General features: G+C 40.0%; 1 protein-coding gene across 2 annotated transcripts in view; it reads right to left on the reverse strand.

The window, feature by feature from the left end:
- ndst1b (N-deacetylase/N-sulfotransferase (heparan glucosaminyl) 1b) overlaps positions 1-17,813 on the reverse strand; it is an 88,174-nt gene that overhangs the window by 33,553 nt on the left and 36,808 nt on the right. The gene's annotated exons all lie outside the window — the stretch shown is intronic.

The raw sequence follows: 17,813 nt of genomic DNA on the forward strand, positions 1-17,813 counted from the left end.
AACTCAAGAACAGAAACCCCAGCAAAATGCTTGAATCCCCTTTATTACACTTTCTAATCAAAATATAAAAGGCCTGCTGTGCAAACCTTTTAGTGATTCTGGCTCCTGTGATGTCTGCAGTCTTTATTTTTTGTCTGACTTGGCATACAGCTTTATGCACACATGGCTGTCGCACAGGCCTGCAGGTCGTTTAACTACAGAGAGGTGTCAACAACGGCGCAGAGACTAAAGCAAAGCGACAAGATGTGGCTTGTTTTCAGGTGAAATATAGGTTCACTTTCAAAGGCATCACAGCTATCGACGTAATGTGTGGGTTATGGAACAAAGAATCAAAGCGTTTTCATGTACGGAGAGAAAAGAAAGAAAAAAACCCCCATTAGTACCAAAGCAAGAGCACAAAGATGACGAGGATGAGAAAAGCTATTTTTTCCACTTCAAAAGAAAGTATGACCCTGTAACCCTTCAAATTCACAACCTGAAATTGTAGGCTTGAGAGTTTGGAGTCATTTTCTGTGATCAGATATCCCCATCAGGTGAACGTGGAGGGATTGCGTGGGACTTCTGAAGCAGGGCAAAAATTCCACAAGGGATAGTCTGTATGATGCCCACGATTCCCAGACTTCAGTATTCCCTCCCTCTTCCACCCAAGGCTTAATCTCAAACCACAGTACCTGTCGCTGGAGCTCTATTGTGTCAACTAGAGGAACAAGACCAGCAGTCTGAGAGTCGTCAGAGGTCGGATTACAGCTCTAGAGCTTTCCTCATTCACGGGCTAGGTCTTTAATATGCATCAGTCACCTCAAGCTGAGACGGTGGAGCCGGCCTTTTGTGCCCGCCGTTCTCTTAACAGTAAGAATTTGAAGGCATTAACCACGAGCAAGAGAAAGGACAAGCTACACCATATTTAAAATAAATAAATAAATAAATAAATAAAAACCCTGAGGATAACAAACACACCGTACGGCTTCACTTAAAGAGAGATCTAGACTTGATCTAGAAATGAGCAGGATGCATAAAGATTTTTATTTTTCTCAGAGATATATTGCAAAAGACAGAAATGATTGGTAAAACAGCAACAGTAAAAGATAAAAGCACAGCATTGTTGAATATTAAAAAAAAAATAAAATTATATGCTGATCTGTGGAAATATAAATAAAACCAATATATGCTGAAGCGTTGAGACATTTAAAAATGAAAACCTTGACATTTACAGGACCGTCCCCCATCTTCCATACCAGATCTTTTCGTCCCAGATCTTTTCTTTTCTTTCTTTTTTTTGTTCAACACCGCTTTTGAAAGAAACCTAGGTGACATGAAACCCATTTTCTGATGGCAGAATAGCTTTAATACGCATGTCTCAAGGGCATAGCACACTGCAGCATACCTTCATTTTGTGCAGCTAATTCTACACCATGAGGGTTAGCTCAAGTTTGAAAACATGATCTATTTTGCACCTGTACAATAAGAACAAGGGCATTTAATGCAGACCTGCGAACGACAGTCTACCTTCTTACTTTTTAGCACTACAGCGGGCTCAGAGTAGCGAAAATAGTGAAAAACATCTAATTATCTCTGCGTATTTTTATATCGTAAAAAAGTATGATATGAACAGAAACGGGGGGGGTTGGGGGGTTGAAAAAACCTGCGGTCTATTTTAGTACTCTTCATCAGTTCCGGTAGAAACTGAGCATCTGTTTCGTAGCTGTTCAGGTTTGCACTCGGTCTCCAATTAAAAGGTGACGGAGAAAACAGGCTGCGGCTATATAGTCTGCGTCGCCTACCATCAAATCAAACTTGACAGGACATAAATAACCCTTACATTCGACAAAATGAATTTCCCAGAAAGTGCAGAAAAGGAAGAATGTTTTTTTTTGGCGACGACTTGAATGACTGCATTAGCAATTAAAGTGGAGAAGAAGAAAGCAGACAAAGATCCGGAGTCGTCAAGGCTTTCCTGTGCCTCCTCAATCCTTTCCTTTCTTGTTTTATTTCAAAGCGAAGAGATGGTGCTGACTGACTGGCGGGATAAAGATTCAATGAAAAAGGGAACACGCTTGAGCGGCTCAGAATATCAGTGTGGCACTGACTGCTGTTCAAAGCCACTGGACGATTTCTGGGTTTCTGGACCAAGTGTGTGTGTGCCAATGTGACAGCAGCTGGCAGTTAACCTTGGACGCTTCACCGCAAAACTGATACTGATTTCTCCCAAACCTTGCCTATGGGCAAACCAAAGAATTACTAACTCAAATGGACACATTTTTTTTCCTGGAGCTGTGATAAAGGCAACTGTGGGACTGGCACCAGTGCTTTCACTTTTGCTCTTTCATAAAGAGTTATGGTTATTCGTAAACCAGGTCCTGTTGTACCTGTACCTGCTGCCCTGCACACTGCACCAACACACCCACGTATAATAATCACCGAGTCATTTCTTGGCCAATAAATTCGGTCAGGTGTAATGGGAAAACAGCACACAGGACCAACTGGGAGTATTCAAGGGCCACCGACTGTCAAGGACACGCCAAAACCTGACCATGGCAATGCACTATTTCTCCATTTATGATGCGTCTTTATGGATGGATCATCATAAAGTTGGAGTTTCTCTTAATAATCATAGTCATAAAAAGAGACATGATGATCATTAAGATGCTAAGGTGTGGAGTCTTTAACAGTGCTGCCAACATCCTAGAAAATCCTAGCAAGCATAAAGGGAAAAAAAACACTGTTGGAAAAGACGTCAAGACAAGCACGAAAAAACTGTATGAAAACTAACAATAAGGTAAAATTTATATGTAAAATCACTACTGCTAATTAGCAGCTCATCCTCCCCCACACCCTATCTAAACCTACCACAGTTCGACCTTCTAGTTTTCTACTGTCTCATGAATTCACAGGTCAAAGGTCACCAGTGCAAAGTGAAAGGCTAAAAAAAGCATCCTCTTCCCTTTAGTGAAATGGCTTTTCCTCTGGTTGAATTGTATTCACGTTTGGTCTGCTGCTTTGGTGCAGAAGAAACCCCAGTTTTCAGACTGTAAAGAAGGGCTTAAAGTCATAAATGATGAGGCTAAACCAAAAATCGTGGCATCAATGTTTTCAAAAGGCTCTTAATTTTAATACGGGTATTTAGTGACGTCTTGTTTTAACTGTTGAGGAGAGTACATTACAGGGCTGAAGGACTCAAGTCCGGTCTAGAGCTGTTTCCTGTATCGACTTGGTCTTATTCATTGGTCTTGGTCTTAACCAAAGGTTTGTAAAAACAAATAAATAAATAAAGGTGCAAGACGTAACTCCTTCTAGAAAACAAACTAATCATTAGTTGAAGTAAAGGCTTGGCCTCGAAAAGGATTTGATGGTTTTCAGTCTTGAGTTTGACACGATCATCTGGACTCCACCTTGACTTGGCCTCGACCCCCTTAAGACACTGCCTCAGCTAGTCCTGGTCTCTGCGTTCTCTTGGACTTGAAAAGCAGTCTGGACTACAGTCCTAGTACTGCAACACAATGACTATGTCTGAATGGAAATTACCCGGAAAACAAAAAAAAACTACTATAACTTTGTAAAGCTTACGAATCACCATCTGGAGATTACGTTATTGGCCTCAGCAGTAATTGGGAAACATTCTCATTACGCTCAGACTGAAAAAGTGCTTCTGTAAATCTTTAATTCAAGAAAACTGAATTCTTCTGAGCTAGAAATGAATCCAAAAACCGAAAAAATACAAACAGAATAGGCTCATTGAAGGGTTTTTTGCATTCGTCTCTTTAGGCTGAATGCAAGCGGACTGTTGTGTCTGCCAATCTGAAACTTCCCCAAAATAGAGAAATCTTTTCAACCACTACAGAAGAATATTATAGTGCGAAAACAACAAGAAACATGTCCCTTGTTAAATTATATGTACATTCATGCTGCACAGACTATATAAAAGAAGACTTGTATTCACAAGAGCAAAACAGCAAACCATCCAGACTTCTACAAGATGATGCCAATATCATGAGAACCTATTATTCTCTACTAGAATGATTTACAAGTATTTGCCTGTTTATGGGGTTTAAGGTCTTTTCATGCACTAACGGTTTTTGTTTTTCCATGGACTACACGAGAGATGTTGCTGACAGAATTGGGGCAGTTGGTGTCGGGTGTGAGCGTTAGGTGTGAGTGTTGGGACTGCTGCAGGACTACACTGTGGTCTCCTTGCACCAAATACTGATGTGCTTTCCCAACAATTTATTTACAGATTAATACATTTAATACTGATTTCATGGAGGACATGTAGTCATTCAAAGTCTTTCTATAATTCAAGCACATTGAAGCTTTTCTACTAGTCAAATTTTAAAAATAATAATCCATGCACTTCAGGCAAATTGTGATCACATTATTTGTTATATTATGTTGTCCTCTATTAGCATATTACATTTTATAGAGAAATTACAACATACAAGGTTATGTTTCTCTGTTTAAGCACAAGCAAAAATCAATCCACGAGGAACCAAAGATGGCTTACGGGTTGATATGGGTAATAATAGGAGAACTTCTTTTTATTAATAATTATTCTGATTTAAATGATTTTTTATGTCTTTAAATACAGCTACTCAGTTACACTGAAGTAGTTAACTGTAAAAAGAGCAAATGAATGAAATGCCCTTAGATGGTCACATCTTATTTTGAAAAGGACATGGAAAGGACACTGAAACAAAAGAACAAGGATATAAGGACTGTAAAATGTGACATTAATTCCGTGAGAAAGAAGCGGAGAAATAAATTGACTAGCAGAGTCAAGCAAAACATGTCTTTAGTCTGCAGATTTTTTTGGTTCAACCATGACCTCGTACAAATCCTACCCTCTTCTAAAGAAATAAACTTTTTTTTCCCTCCTCAACCAAAGGAATGAATGGATGGAAAAGGGAATCATCTGCAGGAAGACACAGCCAAATACAAACAGAAGAACCAATTTTCACTGCTAACGAGCTACTACTGTAGAGCAAGACCCGCCTCTGGGATTGGGACTTACATGTTCTAAAGAGCATTTAAAATGGACGATCACGAAGATTTGAAAAAAATTCCAACAATCGTGATCGTCTTCCCGGAAATGACAAACTACAACGTTAAAACGAGAATATCTCCGAAACCATTTTGTTATAGTAATTTTCCTGAGTTGTAGTATCATATCGGTGTCCGTAAGACTAAGAGACAGGTATCCGGACACTTGAAATGTGACCTGTAGAAAGGAAGTCTATAAGCGTTTGAGATGGCTACATTTTAAGTGTTGAAATGAGGCTAGTGTGGGGTTGTTTTTGGCCTTCTCCTCCGCCAGACACTCATGCTCATAACTGCATTGTTGATTTCATTCTACATTTGCTCAATTGCAATGATGTCCTGCTAGGTTTGAGCGTTAGATGCTCAACAGCTTAGACACTAGACAATCTGGACAAGGTCAGGGGAGTGTAATCCTAAATCCTTAATCCTGTTTATCTCGACTGGACCAAATGTGTACACAAATGGCAGATAGATGCATATCGAGTGCACTTTGTAGCAAATGAGAAAACTTGGTGTTGAAGCTGTAAATGCTACCGTTTAAAGCAATCATAGGTCTTTAATTACTGACGAATGAACAGAATCTCAGATATCAGTGACCTGTTGAAGCACGGCAGCTTACAACAACAAAAAAAAATCAGGGAGATCTGCAGTTGGTGCTGTGTCATGTTACGGCGTTAAGAAGTGCAGGAGCCAGAGGACATCAATCTCCTTTGTAAGCTCTTAACATCTCTCCAGCCTCAGGCTATATTCACTCTGGCAGGCTAGTCAGTGTGTGTTGGACTTTATCCTGAGCGCGTCTGTGTGCTCTCACACCCTGCCTTCCACACACATGGCACTTGGTCCAGTGTGCTGGTAAACAGTCTCGCCGGCCTGCACGCAGTGTGCCACCACCGTTCTATCGCTCTTCCATCTGTGGCTAACTCAGGGACAAGCGGACTTGGCACGGAGCTTACACAAACACCCCACGCACAACATGGACAGCATTCAGCCTGAGCCATGTACTCGGTACACTGCTTATCTAATGTCCACTCTCATCAGCGGGCTCAATCTCGTGTTGTGCTGGTACCAGCAGGCCCCAAAATCCCCAATCACCTGACCCTGGGGATGGTGGATTATAGAAAAAAACAGGAGGTGTCCTACTTGTCTTTGGAAAATTAGGGTGGGAAACTAGGTAGTGGAGAGAAAAACGGTACAAGAGGGGAAAAATCTGAGAGCACTAATAGAAATGCCTTTATTTTGCATTCTATTCTTAATTTATTAACCCTCTACTGCATTAATTATTACGTTACATTATATTCACATAATAAAAAAATATTTTTTTAAAAATTGGTGGGGGGGTTAGTTGGTGAATTGTTGCCATAAGACAATATGCAATGGTGGAAAGTATCATATAGTCAAAAATAACACAATGTATGAGATTACAATTCCAATTACTGCATTTTCCAGACTGTAGGTTGCAGAGGGTTTTTTTTTTGGCACCTAGTAAACATGTAAAATCTTCTAGAAAGGAGTTATAAATGTGGATGAATTTACTCAAAATGTAATGTATAAATGTCAAAATACATACAAAATTTGATCCAAACATGTTTTGGGTGAAGTTTCTTTTAAATTCTTTCTCTTGAACCATAAAATTTAGAAAATAAAAGGTGCAATTGCAAAATGTCTCACATTACGTTGAATGGGAAAAAATGTAAATATATGATTAGAGAAGTGTACAGTGTCTGTTTGCTATGTAGGCATGTTTTAATTCATGAACGTACATACCACAGTTCCATTATCGCATGTTGTTGCTATATGGCAACAATGACTTTTTACCAACAGAATATTCAAAATATATAAACTTCTTTAAAAATAAATAAAATAAACGTTATATTATCTTAGTGTTGCAACTTTTTCCTTTAAATAGTTTGGCTGAAATATTGAAATATTAACCAAATATTAAGAGCCCTCCAATGACCTGCACTGTATCAGGTGACATGACATTTTTGTGTTATGTCTAAGTTAAAGCCCCCTTTTTCCCCCAGTTACATAGGTAAATAGTTTTGTATTATCGCCTATCAAAAAATTGGGAGATAAATTAATTGTTGCCATATGGCAACCCCATGCAGTAAAGGTTTAAAAAAAATTTTTTTCTACAAATTACATCATCAGCAATAACCTGAATGAACAGTAGTTTGGTATACTTTGGTAGTATTTGGCACATCCCCCATTTGCTTTAACGATAGCATGAACTCGAGTTAGCATGGACTCCACACATTTGTGTAAAACCTGACGATCCACGTTAGACTGTTAGATCGAATCCTTCAGAGCATCGCCTGAACATGTGCTTCAATGGGAGGAAAATCTGGCCTTTTGTAGTCAAAGAGTCAATATCACAAAATTGCAGAATACATATATGAGATATATGTAAATACACAAGATCCTGAAAATTAAAAAAAAAAAATTCTAAATTCTAAACTTTCCAGTTTTAAATGAAATAAAAATCAGATTTTCAATGTGGACCCCACTGTAGGTGTTTATTCCCTCAGAAAAGTGTTCCCGAAACCAATATCCACCTCCAAGAAGCTAAACCCAAATTTAACAGGTGTTGCCCAAAGGCATCTGTAATCATCCAAAATTAACCAATCACTGAGACTCCTGGAAGTCCAAACAATAAACTGATGGGAGGAGAATCTAAAACTGTGCATGTTAGATATGCGGCTCAGATTCTAGCAAATCCATATTCATATTGTTTTCATAATAGATAAAGCCACACCTTCTACTCCGAGTTACTTGAGCGTTATCGAGAGCCGGGCTGGATTAAAGCGAACAGCCGAGCAGAGCTTTAGTCAGCCCCGAGATACACGTTTGATGCAAAAAAATACCTTTTAGATGTCAGTCTGAAGGAGCTGTTGTACATGTTTGACAGAGAAATAAAAACAAAATCAATGAGCTGTCAACCTGAAGCAGCTCTCGTCTCTGTTTTGGTGCAGAGATGAGCACTTCTTTGACTCAGATGCTTATAAAGCCATCCTTTCCTCTGACAATCTAAAACAATGATCAATGCTGATATTTAACTGAACAGTAAGTAGTGTCCTCCTCAACCTTGGGGTCGTGACTCCACTTGGGGGGTCACTTGAGATGCAGATGAGGTCGCAACCGTCATTTATAAATGTAGTTCAACTTGATTTATGGAAGATTTAAAAAATAATGTCAGTTTATTAAAATTCCTTATACTACAGCGCTGTTGAATTCTCGATTCTGATTGGCTGAGGTGTGCAATTATTTTTCAGTAAACGCACAGCAAAAGTAGTTCCAGTCAGGTCTTGACCACATTACAGCTCCAGATGACTTCGCCAAGTTAACTTTAAATAACAGAAAAGTTTGCCTACCGTCCACCACAGCACACAGATATAACAACAAACAAAACAAGAATCAAAAATATTTATTTATTTATTCTTTGCATTCTCCGGTTCGCGTTGTGGCCGCATTACCACCTCCGGGTGTGAATTATTTTCTAATGATTCCACGGCCCGTGAATTCAATAATCCCTTACTTAACCCTTCATTCGACTTGGTTTCAGTATCAAGAGGAGCTCCTTGAGTGAGTATGAGCTGACATCCATTCCCATTCAACATTAAATGTATATATAAAAATAACCAATCCAAACAAATATATACATACACAGTCAAGTCCCTTTAAATGTAAACACTGGAACAAATTCATTCTTTTTTCCACTCTGATAACCAAGCCACCATTTTGTTTTGCTGGTATCTGCTTTGTAATCAAAGCCTATCTTTCAAAGGACAATGACTGGCCAAATGGAATGCAGCATAAATTATTAAATGCTAATCGCGTTAGGTTTGTAGCTTAGTGGCTTCGATTTCCGTGGTTGGGATATGAACTTTAAACTGTTCGCCATTATGCCGTGAGTCTAGACTGCAGGGAAGGTTTAAGTAGGCTCGCAGGTCTGAGCTGATCTGTAACCTTGCCCTTACCTCATCCTGAATTCCCATGGCGTGTTTGCACCTGCTTCCTCCAAGTTCAGCTTTTCCTTTCCCTACTTCCATTAGTGCGAACCCAGCAGCACGAATTCCCAAAATAAAACTGTTTTCATGGTGGCATTCTGAGGAACACAAAAGTGCTTACGCAACGTCTGCTTTCTCGCAACAAGCATTTTCAGGAGTTTTATTTAAAAAAAAAAAAAAAAAAGTTTTGATTTGTAGTCAGTCAGCTCCTGTACGAGTGTCCTCAACAGCCATGCAGCAGAGGATAATTGGCAGAGGTGTGCATCAGCTAGTGATTGGGAACAAGGGCTACGTTACATGCTAGGCCCAGATGCTTGGGAGCACCTTCGTCCCACTCCTCTTAATTAGGCTGCACAACACGGCAAGCACCGTGGCTATTTTTAGACTCTTAGGCTACCGAAGACACACAAAAGAGCTCAAAAGGGTGGGGGAAGAAAGAGAAAGAGAGAAACAGAGGCGTTGTTTTAGAGGACAGTGACACCGCAGACTGCTCTATTCGCAACACTGTGTGGAAAATACAGCAGTTTCTGTTGCAGAAATAACTGTTCATGAAATATTAATACTTCGTTTTCAGACATGTCACATGTTGTATGCTGTGCTACATATAAGGAGAAAAACATTTAAGCAAAGTGTAAAAAAAATGTAAAGCTCATGTGGTTGCGCAACCCATACCTAAAGTATCTGTATAAAGTCTGCGACTCATCAACATCACAAGACACCGATATCTTTGATATCCAGCTAAAACGCTCTGCCAAGCCTCGACAGCAGCCGCTGTCAGTTTGAGGCTTGCTGACTTCAGATTCACCTTCAATAAATGAAATGCATGCCTAGCTGGTTGTAAAATCAGAAGATTTGGCCGGTTTGAAAATTTTCCACTTTTTTCCCCACCCTGATTAACGCCGAGTGCACGCTACGTGGGTTTCGAAATCTCAGAATCGCCGACCTGCTCACAGTACACGACTTTAATCTCTCGCGGTCAGTTATCTGCTGGACAGAGGGTTATGCACACTACACAGGTGCTCACAGACAAGGGTCACACACTAGGGATGTCATGATACCAAAAATCTAGTAGTCGGTACCGATACCAAAAGTACACGATACTCGATACCAAAGTCGATACCACGGTGTGGTATAAAGATAACATTTTTAAAATAAAATTGAAAATTACTGAAGGACATTGTCCTCTTGCTGATACTGGAAAAGAGAGAGAGTCTAATTGGCAAGCAAACTTTTCGCCGTCTTCTGTAGTTTTTCCCGTGTGCTTGTAGGAGTTCTTCTTCACCACTTGTGGACCGACTAAAACACTTGCGCGTATTTGCTGCCCCATCAGTTCCGGAAGAATTGCAACCTCGGTATCATTACCCACGGTACCTATGCTACTGCAGAAAAACAATACAGTCACACTTTAAGAATGTTGGTACTGACTTGGTACCGAAGTATCGGTTCTCGTGACATCCCCATCACACACTATGCGACAGATGTCCATCATACGGTTTTGTGACTATTTTGCACAGAAGCAAAAAACAAACAAACAAACAAACAAACAAAAAAAGAGAAATGTTGAGAGAGGATTGAGTTGGAGAGGTGGAAGCATGATGATCGTTTTGCAAAAGAGAACTGAAGGTAGGGTATATAATAAAAAGAAGAAAGAAGCTATTTTTATACCGTGTGTCATGTTTGCTTTTATTTCCGCTGTTCCTAACAACCATTTGGGTACAACACACAGAACAATTTCAAACGGAAGCATTATTATTGTGCTTACATTTTGTCCCGCCCACACGGCCGATAAACTGGATTCAGGTATCTGCTGCGCGTGACCGTGCAATCACCAAGCAAATCAAACATGCTTGAAAATATCAGAGTCTCTGCTACTGTTCGCAGGCTGAGGAAATTGTGCACACTACACAAGCAATACCGTGTGACATGACGTAAGCCTAGTGTGTGGTGTTGCACAAAATGGCAGCTATCTGGAATCCTCAAGTAAGGATCATTTGCAGTCCGTATTTCCCAGAACATTTCCCCCAGCGATCACTCTGCTAAAAGGTTCCACCTCATTGGTCGATAAAACTTTACAAATTCCAGCCTGGCCTTTCTGTTCTGGCTGCTGATGAGATGTTGACATTTGTAGTATAAAATCTGTATTTCTCCTCATGAATACTTGACAGAATGGTGAATCGTGATCATTTCTGTGATTCTCTGCGATTTACTTCGCATGCTATCTCAAAGTCAAATGAAATCCCAAATATTGAGCAAGGAATACATTCATTTATATTAATACATTTAAGGTATTAGTCACCTAATGGGTTACTATCTGTGACAGATTCACATGTTCTCCCCATCTCTGTACAGGTTCTTCAGGTTTCCTCTGACCTCCCAAAAACAACCCGGTAAGAAGAATGGTTCAGGTACAAAATGCATGTATAAATATGTAAATTCTCCTGTCTTGCACCCAACATTCCTAGGATAGGCTCAGGATCTACCACAACCCTGACCAGGATAAAGTGGTTACTTAACTTAGGATGGTACTGCTTGAAGTACCATGAAATACAGTTTACCACAATTCCACATGGACATTCTCGCTGTGGTTGCTGGGGCTACGGTTGCTGTTATGGCCTTGAGACTGCAATTACCACATGCAGGTTTGCACTCAGGTCTCCTTTGGTGAACAGTGGACTAGTTCAACAAAGACTTCATAAAAAAACCCATAATGAACTGTCTTTTACTTTCACACTATCCGTTGTTACCCAGATGAGGATGGGTTCCCTTCTGAGTCTGGTTCCTCTCAGGGTTTATTCCTCATATCATCTTAGGGAGTTTTTCCTCGCCACCAGCTTGCTCAATTGGGATAAATACACACACTTAAAATCTGTATCCTCTATTTATACATTTCTGTAAAGCTGCTTTGAGACAATGTCCATTGTAAAAAGCGTTATACAAATAAAATTGAATTGAACTTAACGTACATACACTGGTTATTAGAAGGATTAAGCATCTTTTGTTTCTTTCTCCAGACCAGCTCATTCTTTAAAGACATAGCCCACACCGCCACTCCATGTGCCAGCGTCTTCCTCGCAAGGCCATTGCGAACACGCTGCTACAGTGCCATCAAGATGGATGTAACAGATTGTGTATTCTCCTGCTCAGCCCCGTACACTATTGATCCGGGACGGCCGCACAACCGTCGGTTTAAATGTCGTGAAGTGCAGGTTTTTATTAGCCGTGATTAGATTAGACGTAATATGATTGAGGCTAACTGGATTGCACTCACAGTGATGGAGCGAAGGGATGACAGATCTGAATTGCTGTCTAGAGTTTGGAGCCTAATAGGACGGCTGCATAAAAGCTCTGCTTAAGAGACAGTGACTCGCCTGTTTCTGTGGTTTTGCTCTTGCTTGCCAATTAGACTTGTCTATCTGACAAACACTTCTGTCTAGCTGACACTGGAGCCAGAAAAGCAAGAAAATAAATAATAATAATAAAATAAAATAACCAAAAAAGGAGAAATACTGCACATGTACAGTATCTCACAAAAGTGAGTACACCCCTCACATTTTTGTAAATATTTGATGATATCTTTTCATGTGACAACACTGAAGAAATAACACTTTGCTACAATGTAAAGTAGTGAGTGTACAGCTTGTGTAACAGTGTAAATTTGCTGTCCCCTCAAAATAACTCAACACACAACCATTAATGTCTAAACCACTGGCAACAAAAGTGAGTACACCCCTAAGTGAAAATGTCCAAATTACAAAGTGTGTCTTGCCTACAGTCAAGCATGGTGGTGGGAGTGTCATGGTCTGGGGCTGCATGAGTGCTGCGGCAGCTACAGTTCATGATTCGGTTTTGCATGAAGTTACGTATTAAGACAAGATTAGTTACTAGAAACGGGATTTCACTGTTAATGAGTAAAACCTCCCCCCACAAACCGGAACAAATAAATAAGTCCCGCTCCCAAATCAAGCAGACGCTGCTAATCAGTCCGTATAGGATTTCCGAGTTTAGGAGTTTTTTGTGATTGCTGTGACCAAAAATGCTTGATTTAAAAAAAAAAAAAAAAAAAAAAAATTTACGATGAGTTTTGTGTGCTTTTTTTGCGGACAACTACTTGAATTGGTGATCTTTCACAGTGATGTTTGTTGGTAAATGAGACCTTTTAGCTGTATTCATGTTCGACGCACGTGAACCAAAGAGGGCTTTGACTGAATGTGTGTTGTGATGACATCACATGATGAGTCTTGGCCCAAATCTGTGGAAAATCTGAGGTAATTTTTTTTTTTTTTTGAGGTAATCCTCGTTTCTTTGCTTGATTTTGCGTTCATTTATGCAATCGCGAAATCCTGGAAGGACTGAACGGAATGGAACGGTGCTTGTTTATGGTCAAATGATGATGACAATGCAGGTTAAAAACATGTTATATTTGTTGTTACATTTTTATTTAATTGAGCGTAGTGCACACTGCACGATTTTAATCACAATTTCCCTGTGTTCGTGTAGTGTGAATGGCTGAGCAACGAGATTTTCTCAGTCTTTTAATGACTGCAGAGGCTCAAATATTTTCAAGTATATAAGATATTAATTACATAGGGTGAACCAACAGAGCTTAGAAACAGCCAAGAGAGTCCGAGATGTAATCAAATCCATTTGCTGTCACGTGCAGAAGATCCCTGAATCCAGTTTATCCACTTATTACTGTAACAAAAAAAAAACAAAAAAACACAAGCACAATGATAATACATCTATAAGAAATTATTTGGCATGTAATACCCAAATAGTTGTTGGTAACAGCAAAAACAACAACATGACCCACAATATAAATATAACTTATTTTTACACTATGATTTACTACCGTTTCCTTACAAGCTTCCCCTGTTTTCAGAAGTAGTACAGGAGCCGTTAGCTTGGGTTAAAATAATCCAGTGCTCTCTGACGTAACACGAGAACAGAGATGACATGGATTCAAAGAGGAATGTTGAGTGTATGGAGCACATGACTGGAGGCTTGGACTAAGTAACCAGGCTGGAATAAGATGATGAAAACGTGGCCAAGTTCCTCATTGTGGAGCCTTGCAACAGGCAAAAATAACTAGTGTCAATCTTTTTGGCATATTCTATATGGCCCATGGCTCTTGGAAAATGAGAAGGGGGGGGGACACGGGGTGAAGGAGAAAGATGGGAGGAGCAAAAGCAATGCAAAAAGGAAAGCCATGTATAATGCGTTATGTTGACATGAGCGGGGAGGGGAAGGACGGTGTGTTTACTCTATTGGATTTCAGTGGAAACAAATAGATTCGACCATCCCTGAGATTTATCACATCGACTACCAATTACATGGGGAGAGTCTTCCAACGGTTCGAGCTCTAATGGGCTCAGCCTTTATGGTACACCATGAAGGATCACAGCATCCTAAAGCTTAAATGTTTTTGTATTTTTTACTTGGTCACTCGATTAACAGTTGAAGAGGATCGGCCATTTTGTGTGTTCTCACTGCATTAAATTTTATTTTATTTTTTTTAACTTTGTTTGCATGTCTGGGCTACAACAGAATATGATGCTTCTAACTTAAGAACTTAAAAGATATAACTTGAGGCTATAGGAGACATGAGGCACAGATGTCTCTGTACAAATAAGCACAATTACTCCCGTTTAGCTCTGATGCAATTATTCCTGTCTGGCTTTGATGCTAGGAATGTGAAATCTCTTTTTCCATGCACTCAGAACCGTGTGGTGTTTGCCAACATGTGGTGCTTTCAGCATTTTTGGGGGGGGTTTGAAATAATCAGTGCTAAAGCAGATGGAGCAAACGTTAGCATGTCTACCTGAACTTGCCTGCTAATCCGTTTTCAAGTCAAAACATTCAGTACGTCTCGCAGCCGTGAAGCAGGCCAAAGTACCAAAAAAACCCTTTTGATTAGCTTTGCCTTTTGCCTGAACGCACTGCACTTTCATCTCTGCTTTGACACAGGAAGATAAGAAGTAAATGGAGAGCAAAATGCTCTTAGAGCTCGTGACTTTTGGACTTGTTCAGGGTGAGACTCCACCTTATGATCATCACCTGTGTCCCAGAGCACCACCCCACTTGACTCCACTGGTACACTGGCACACGTCTTGTGCTATGATGCCAAGCCCTGCCAGCTATGCCAGATGGTTAAAGTCAGGGGTATAAACCTGTCCATGAGGAAAGCTCTGCATGTGCATTTACTACTGCAAAGAAATACTCACCATCTACCAAGAGCTGCACAGCTTGACAATAGTTTTATTATTTGGTTTTAAGGCAGCCATATTTTATTATCTTCCCTATGGCCAAAAAGCATAGTCATCTTAATGTTTCCATGTAAGTATATCCATCCATCCATCCATCCATCCATCTTCTGTACTGCTTATCCTACAAAGAGTCGTGGGGATCTTGGAGCCTTCCCCAGGGGACTCGGGTCACAATGCAGGGGACATCCTGGGAGGGGTGGCAACCCATTGCAGGGCACAATCGCACACACACTCACATACTACAAACAATTTGGAAAATCAGCCTACAATGCATGACTTTGGACTGGGGGAGGAAACCGGAGTACCCAGAGAAAACCCCTGAAGCACAGGGAGAAAGTACAAACTCCACGCACACAGGGTGGAGGCGGGAATCGAACCTCCACCACTGGAGGTGTGAGGATATATATATATATATATATAAATATAAAATTTTGTCCGATTTTATACAATATGGCAAAAGGTTTGTGGTCACCTGACCATCACACACATGTGGTTCTTCCCCAATCCGTTGGGCCATTTATCAGTGTATCTGGGATCCGTCACATTTTCATCAGTTCGGATTGTATAACTCTGATCAAGGGTTTAGCAGCTCAACTTCATTTATGCAGCAGAGACTTAAATTATCATTTTCTGTTTGACTAAGCTTTTTCTGAGAAACACCATTCAAGAAATGCATGAGAGTTCTCACACTTGCATAACCAGCTGCTTGTATAATGAGGCTCGTCAGTGCACGTGTCCTCAAACATATTTTTTTGACATCTCTTCATGTTTTTAATCCCTAGCAGCAAGAATGATGGATGCCCTTTGAAGATTTGCATGACCTTGATTATTGGGAGCATTACGTACGTAATGATCGGCTTCTCATCAGTCGGTCCATGACTCCTTAGGAGTCGATTTTAGAAAAGCGTGATAACCAAGTGATCCAAGGACCAAGTGGTCCTAACGCAGATAGTACTGTGATGTCTAGCCCGGTATTCAGGCTATATCATGGGGATGAAGCAGCAAAAGCGGTGGAAGGAAATTAAATTAATAGTTGCTCTTGTGAACGCAGGTGAAGGATGGCTCTCGGCGAGCAGGCCTACGGACCTCGCTCTACTGCAGTATGCCAAGAATACCTAATGCACAAGTCCATTATGAGAGGAAAAGAGGTTACTCAGCGAATCAGATGATTGAGTTGGGACCAGAGAGGGTTAGAAAAAAAGAGCAGCAAAATTTCCACTGAACTTTGCAAGAAAAAGAATGGGGGGGGGGGTGTATTCTGTACCTGCCATGGCCTCTTTTCTTCCCTACATGAAGAATGTCGCTGTATTGAAAGTATACATCTGGCCAGCTAGCCACTACAATGATTTATGAAGGGAGTGGAATTAATTGTTAAAGCGCTCATGAAACAACTTGAGGGTCATAATTTAATTCTGTGTGTGGATGTATTTACTATTGAAATAGTGTGTTAGGGCAGGATGTGTCAAGAGGTGCCAATAATTTTCCCATCACAGTGTTCCACACCCTCTTCAAGTTGTTCAACAACAATCAAAAGATTTTTATGAGGGAGTGCGATATGAAAAAATTTCCCTTTTTCCCCTTCCTTCATTTTTTCCCTTGTTCCTTTGATTGAATATTCAGCCGTTTCCTTCCTTCTTCCTTCCTTTCTTTACTTGTATCATTGTTCTTTCATTATTTCTTTTCCTCTTTCCTCCTTTCTGTCCCTATTTCCTTCCTTATTTCGTTTGTTCCTCCTTTCCCCCCCTCACTGTCTTTCTTTCCCCATTTCATTCCATCTTTCCTGTCATCTTTTGTTCATTTCCACCATTGTTTCTTTACTTTTTTCCACACCATTTCATTCAGTCTCTTTCCTTCCTTGTTTCCTTACTCGTATCCTTGTCCTTTTCTTCTGTCGTTCCTTGCTTCTTTTTTCTCCCATCTTTCCCCATTTCATTCCTCATTTTTCCTTTCCCCATTTAATTTCTTGCTTCTTTCCTTGTTTTTGTTGCTTCTTTCTTTCCATATTCCATCATTTCTTTCCCCGTTTCATTCCTTGCTTCATTATTGTTTTGTTCCTTCCTTCTTTTCCTGTTTAATTATTTTTCTTGCCTTCTTTTGTTCCTTGTTTATTTCCTTCATTGTTTCCTTTCCTTCTTTCCCCATTTCATTCATGGTTTCTTTCCTTCCTTCCCCATTATATTCCTCGTTTCTTTCCTTCCTTTTCCTATTTTTCCTTGTTTCCTTCCTTCTTTCATTCTTTCTTTGTTTCTGTCCTTCTTTCTTTGTTTCTTTCTTTCCTTTCCTGCTTTTTATTCAGTTTTATTCTAAGTATAAGCATTTAATGAGAAAGAAATGAAACGGTACAAGACCTGTTCCATTAGTTACTCATTACAGTGAGTGAACAGTTGAGTTATCAAAGCAGTGATGAGAGAAAGGTTCATCACATTGGTGTCCATAATACCAAGAGACATGTACAAAATGATCTGGAGTATAAATTTTAAGCTCCTAGCGAGATTCTTGGAAGATTCTTGTT

This window comes from Ictalurus furcatus, chromosome 18, assembly GCF_023375685.1.
Source record: "Ictalurus furcatus strain D&B chromosome 18, Billie_1.0, whole genome shotgun sequence".
In the NCBI taxonomy this organism is placed as follows: Eukaryota; Metazoa; Chordata; class Actinopteri; order Siluriformes; family Ictaluridae; genus Ictalurus; species Ictalurus furcatus.